The sequence below is a fragment of the Octodon degus genome, unplaced genomic scaffold (genome assembly GCF_000260255.1).
Source record: "Octodon degus isolate 3935 unplaced genomic scaffold, OctDeg1.0 scaffold00002, whole genome shotgun sequence".
Classification (NCBI taxonomy): Eukaryota; Metazoa; Chordata; class Mammalia; order Rodentia; family Octodontidae; genus Octodon; species Octodon degus.
The window spans coordinates 28,789,790-28,796,305 of NW_004524578.1; positions in this window are offsets into that span (position 1 = coordinate 28,789,790).

The following is a 6,516-nucleotide window of genomic DNA, read 5'->3' on the forward strand; positions in this document are numbered from 1 at the left end:
AAAAAAAAAAAAAAATTTTTTTTTTCTTCAGTCCGTGTGATAAACAGAAAGTTTTCCTCAGTAACAATTTAAGTTTAAAAAAAAAAAAGTGAAGTCTCAAAACACTCTTCCTAAGTGGCTAGTCTTTGTGTGTGTGTGTGTGTGTGTGTGTGTGTAACTGGGGATTGAACTCAGGTCCTTGTGCTTGCCAAGCAAGCGGTTATTCTACTGAGCTATCTCCCCGGCCCCAAGTGGCTAGTCTTAAGGTGGTAAGAAAATATTTCTGTACCAGAAAGAATGTTTCTGTGATTCAGGCAAGAGTGTCCTTTTCTTTCTCCTACCTTTTATTACCTCATCAAAGGACATGTTCATTTGAGAAGGTGTAGTACTGAATTGGAAGAAAACCAGGTAGAGACATGAGAGGAAGCCCCCACATCTTCAACTACCTTCTGCATTAACCCTCTTCGAGAGGGACAGGAATCCCAGGTCATTATAATTGTGGTTCAGCTGACTTAGAGGTGACATCTTAAGTGAGGATTTAAAAAAAATGAAATACCATTTACCAAAACTAAGTTTCGTATTAACTCACCAAGCTAACATTAATATAGATTCATTTTAGGTTACCAGGTAGCACTAATTTTTTTTTTTTTTTCAGAACCGGGGATTGAACACAGGCCCTTGCGCTTGCCAGGGAAGTGCTTATTCTACTGAGCCATTTCCCCGGCCAGGTAGCACTAAATTTGAAACCTGAAGTCTTGGGTGCTATCTTTGCCTTGTGGCTTATTGTGTGGTCAGGAATAAGTCAAATGACCTCTTTGTTTTCTAGTACCTTTTTATTTTTTTATTTTTAAATTTGTATTTATTTATTTGTGTGTGTGTGTGTGTGTGTGTGTGTGTGGCCAGCTCAGCCCACCAGGCTGGCTGGCATGTGGTGCTGGGGGATTGAACCGTGGTCCCTGTGCTTTGCTAAGCTTGTTCTACGTAGGTGCTTTAGACCAATGAGCCATCTCACCAGCCCCAGCAGTACCCTTTTAATAGTTGGGCTAACCATAGGAAAATAATATTGGACCCAAATGCTGATCTGTTTCCTTTGGCCCTGAAAACTCCAAAGAACTCTAGTGAGGACCTCTTCAAATCAATAAAATTTACAAGTTGGGAGAAGCTTGTCGCCCCTTCCTTCCTTGTGTCCTGAATGAAAGAGACAGAAACTTAGAACCAATAGAGCAGCAATATTTCATGCTAAAGCCCAGAGCTAGCAAAGGGTAACTACTAACCAAAGCAAAGCAGTACTGACCTGGTACACTGGGGAAACCTGGGCAATAAGCTAAGCGACTGCCACTGTCCCTTCCTGGCATGTGGTCTTCACCAGTGCTTGATGCTGTTAGTGAAGGAACAGCACAGCCTTCTATTCAGTATCTGCTCCAGAAATAGACTCATAGTAGGCACAGCAAGCGAACAACATCCCACCAGCAGTTGCAAGGCATGGCCCTCCCAGGCAGGCTTCCCCAAGGATAATTGCTGGAAGTAGGAAGATTTACTCCTTCTGGGCCTGCCTTGGAATGAGCCCTCCAGGCTGAGAAGTGCCCTGGCTACATGAAAAAACAAAACAAAACAGTATTTTCTTGTAAAATTCTCAACTATCCCAATCAGCTGTGGCCCTATTTCAGTTACAAGATTCAAGACAAGATGCTGCTAGAGCAGAGGTTTGTGAGAGGGCTGTTTATTCAGGGGCAGGTTGTTTAAGGCACAGAGTCATCTAGCCAGCATCTGTTGAGTTCTTGCCATGATCATGGTGGTAAATAAAACAAAAGCCTGCCTTCCTGCACAGAGTGCTATAGGGGTAAAAAGGCCTGCCTGAGTAATATGGAGGGCAGCTTGGAGAGCCCTTGGGAAGGAAAGGTAAGAGTCCTGGGCCAGTCAGGGTGGGGTAGTAGAGAGGGGGTGCCAGGAAGCTAAGTAGCAGTGAGAAGCAGCAGGGTGAAGACCGTGGGTCAAATAGCATCACAGAGAGGAGGGAAAGCACAGGAGCCAAGGCTTCAAAATGAAAGAAAGTTTGGAGGGTCCCAGCAGTTAAGTGTATCTCGAATCTAGAGAACACAGGAGCAAGAAGAGGGCAAGGCTACCTGTGAAGGGCTTTCTAACCATGGCAAGGAGTTGGGAATTTAGGGCAATAGGGAATGTATGGGTCATTTTAAGAGGGGCAGTGATGAGCTCAGATTTATATTTAGGAAGTAGTTATGGCTTGTGTGGGCTTGGCCTGAGTAAGTTATTTGGGTTTATAAGTATGCATGATACGTCTACGTGAAATGACACGATTCAAGGGCTTCTGGGTTTTCTTTTCTCTTTGTTTTCAATTTGTTTTTTTTTTTGAGGCAAGTCTCACTATGTAGTTCAGGGTGGCCTCTAACTCATGGTGAGCTTCCTGACTCAACCTCCCGAGTAGGGGCAGGTATGTGCTGGATGGAACCTGGAAAACCGTGCCAAGCTCTTTGTTTTTTATTATCAACTTGACTTATTTTATTTTATTTTATTTTTTTATTTTTTGGCAGAACCAGGGATTGAACTCAGGCCCTTGTACTTGCCAGGCAAGCACTTATTCTACTGAGCTATATCCCCAGCCCCTTATTATTTTTTTTTCAAGTGCTATACAAATATAGCACTTGAAAAATGTAAGCACGCATGACGGATAGTAGTTTTCAATGATGGCCTTATCTGTGTATCACATCCCACACATTCGTGTTACAATGTGATGTGGACACTCTCCCATTGAGATGTTGGGCCAATACTCCCCCAAACCTGGCAGAGCTGTGCAACTGTCTAGACAACAGTACAGCACAGGTAATGTGACTTCTGAAGCTAGGTCATAACAGCTCTCCATCTGCTCCGTCTCCTTCCTTCTCCCCTTCTCTCTCCACTCACAAGACTTAGCCCTAGCCTTCAAGCCTGCTCTGCTGAGACCAAGGTGAATGAAGATAAATGGTTTCTGCAAAAACCATGCAGATTCATGAGCAAAATAAGTATCACAGCTTAAACCATTAAATTTAGGTTTGATTTGTTGCAATAGATAACCAACAGCCTTAACCTAGGCTTCAGAATTTAGCTGGGCACGGTGGCACATATCTGAAATTCCAGTTGCTTCGGACACTGAAGCAAAAAAATGGCAAGCTTGAGCCAAACCTGAGCAACTTGACAAGTCCCTGTCTCAAGAGGATGTAGTTCAGTAGTAGAGTGCTTGCCTAACATGCATGAGGCCCTTGGCTCTATGTCCAACATCATAAGACAACCAAACAACAGATTTTATGTAGCTAATTTCAAGTACTTTATTGCATGAGCCCTTTAGTTTCTGATAGTTACAGAATATTAGTACTCTTGCTATCATGGCATGGAGAGACGCGAAACTAGATGCAGAGGTCCAATGGTGAGATGGTTGCAGTTGTCGAAGAAAGAGATGACAGTGACTTGAGAACTTCAGTGACCACTTAGGATATAGAATGTTCCAGGAAAATGTCACTCACACCCTAACAGAAGTAGCTCTTCTGGAGCCCCTCAGAAACCTGAGGTCACAAGGTGACCAAGGGTAAAGCCAGTCTAAAAGCTGAGCTCCTCCACACATGAACTGCTTCAACTCCAGCAAAAATACAATTACACAAATGGCCAAGAGGAAACCCACAGAAGTGTTAAAAACTCTAAAGACTACATGTAGGCTATTGCATTAGTTTAGAGTAGCTAGGCATTCTTCAGACATGGAGTGTCCACCCTCACAAATACCCTGTTTTCTATAGGCTTTCTCTGCAGCTCACAAGGAAAAGGGAGCCAGGAGCAAGCTTTCCTCCTTGTGGTGCAGGCATGCAGGGGTTGACCAAGGCACTGATGGGGAAAGCTGCAAAAAGCCTTAACTGCAGGCTGGGGATGTGGCCAAGTGGTAGAGTTCCTGCCTTGTATGCACAAGGTAAAGCCCTAGGCTCAAGCCCTAGCAATACACACACACACACGCACACACACGCACCTTAACCGCTGCTAGGTTTCATAGTGCAGGGCTATAAGCCTAGTGCTCTGGGAGGGTGAGATAGGAAGATCACAAGTTCAAACCCTTCCTAGGAAATTCAGTAACTTAGTGAGACTCTGTCTCAAAATGAAAAGTAAGAAGGGCCTGAGCTGGGATATCTCAGGCCATAGGTCCTGAGTTCAGTCCCCAGTGTCACCAAAAAAGAAATAAAAAAGGCCTCAGTTGCTTCAATAGTCCCTCTCTCTTCTGCTCAAAAGCTGCTGGGGAAAGGCAACAATCCTTTGCTTCAGGGAGAGAAATGAAAGCAAGATCCGTTTGCTTCTCAGGAGTAATATAAGCTTTCTTGTCCTTGAACATAGGCACATATCCACTGCTGGGGAAGAACAGAAGCAAAATCTCTCAACCATAGGGGCAGGAGCAGGAAACTGCCTTGGGATCAAGATACAAGCAAGAGTCTTCTCTATATGACACAGAGTTTGCTGCCATGGGAAAGAAGAGCAGAAGCACCAAGAAAGCCTAACGCTCAGGAACACAGAACCTGCTTAGGACTGAAACAGCCACAGCAACAGACTTTACCCTGCCCTGCCCCTCAGTGTGCCCAGCACCACATACCAAGCAAGGGCCAGTTCCTGCTGCTGGAAGGGTACCCTGCACGGATGCCTGAAAAGGGAAGGTGGGTCAGGAGACTGAGTAAGTCCCTGGCAGCCCTGGTGAACTCAGAGGGCCCCGCTAGAAGCCTAGAGTGCTGAAGACTGATAGCAACAATGAAACCTGATCCCTCATGACACAAACTCAGTCCCTGTCCCCCTGGACTGATGGGACTGGCAGAGGCCCATCTGCTTCCAGGCTACTACTACTACCTCACTATCTGCTGTTCTGTACGCTGTGGGCACACTGGAAAAAAGTTACGAAACACACACACACACACACACACACACACACACACAAAAGATCATCATTACATAATTATAATCAATATATTAGTATGTTGTGTAAAGGTGGGTGACTTGCATAACCAAATGGGGACTTTCAGCAGAGACATGGAAATGAAAAGAAAGTTAAATGGAAATGCTAAAAATCTGATCTCAGGGATGCCAGACATGTGAAACAAGAGATCCACAAGACAGATACGTTACGTCAGCCTCTAGTGGGCTTTTCTGTAGCTAGGCCCGGAAAGGAAAGAACCAAGAAACATGAAGGCAGGTCATGGTCAATAAAAATCATCTGTACTGAAACACAAACAGAAAGTGGAGCTGGCAGGGAGGAAAAGGAAACAAAACTAAGCACTCCAAGGGCTGCTCTAAGGGACAGTAACAGTCTAATGGACATGTAATGTCAGTCCCAGAGGTGGGGAGAGAGAAGAAATGGGGTGGAAGAAGCCTTTGAAGAGAGATGATGGCTACATCAAGGAGGATGCGGACAGAGAAGTGCTGGGACTTGGTGACCCAGCGGAGTGTAAGGGAGTGGGGTGAGTGCAGTCCGGCACCTGCGGGCCTGTCTTGCAGCTGTTGAGTCACATAAAGAGCCATGTAGTTAGCAAGTGGCCATGCGATATTGGATTGGAGAGGGCCGCCTCCGACCTGTACCCCTTCTGCCCCACACTGCCTGCTGCGGGCCACTGAGCAACAGTGGGCCTGTGTCTCTCTGTTCCTCACCCACAGCCTGTGGCCTCCTAAACCCTCAGTGGGTGACTGAGAGTCAGTGGGAGGCTGGCGGATGTTCATCTCTCTTTCCACACCAGCCCTAACCCCAGCCCTGTGTGTCATGTTTTCTCTTCCTATACTGCCTCCTCTCTTCCTGTTGACCTAACTCACTTTTATAAACATTCATTCTTTAGGGTTGGGGGTGTAGCTCAGTGGTAGAGCAGCTGCTAACATCTGTGAAGCCATGTATTCAATCCCCAGTACAGAAAAAGAGTTCTTTACCAGATGGGAGAAGTAGGAAAAGGGAAGAAAGGTAGGGAAGGATGAGAGGGATGGTGCATGTACATGCTTGCACAAAGAGAGGAGGTGGGTTACTGAGAGCTAATGAGTGTTTAGAGAACACATCTCTAAAGAAGATACTTTGTTTTGTTTTGTTTTGTTTTGTTTTGTTTTGTTTTGTTTTGTTTTAAACTGGGAATCAAACTCAGGACCTTGCGCTAACCAGGCAGGGACTTAAGCCATGAGTTATCTCTCCAGCAGGAACAGACCTCCTCTAAGACTACTTTTGGTTCTTTTTAGTCTTATGTCCTTTCTGTACTTGGGGCCATAATTTTGTACAAATACACTCTGCCCTGGTCACACCACTCTGTAAGTATCATCTGGTCACACACTGGAAGAGGAGCGCTAACAAATACAATGCTCCCTAGAGGAGGGGTCCGCAGCAAGGATGCCCAGAAGATCATTGAAAGCATTTAAAGTCACTTAAAGCAGGAACAAAGCAACAAGATTGTTTTGCCTGGAAAAGAGGAGATATAATAGAGAGATGGTTAAATTTAGACTATTTGCAGGAATCTTGGGTACAGAAGTAGGACAAACTAAGGCCGATTT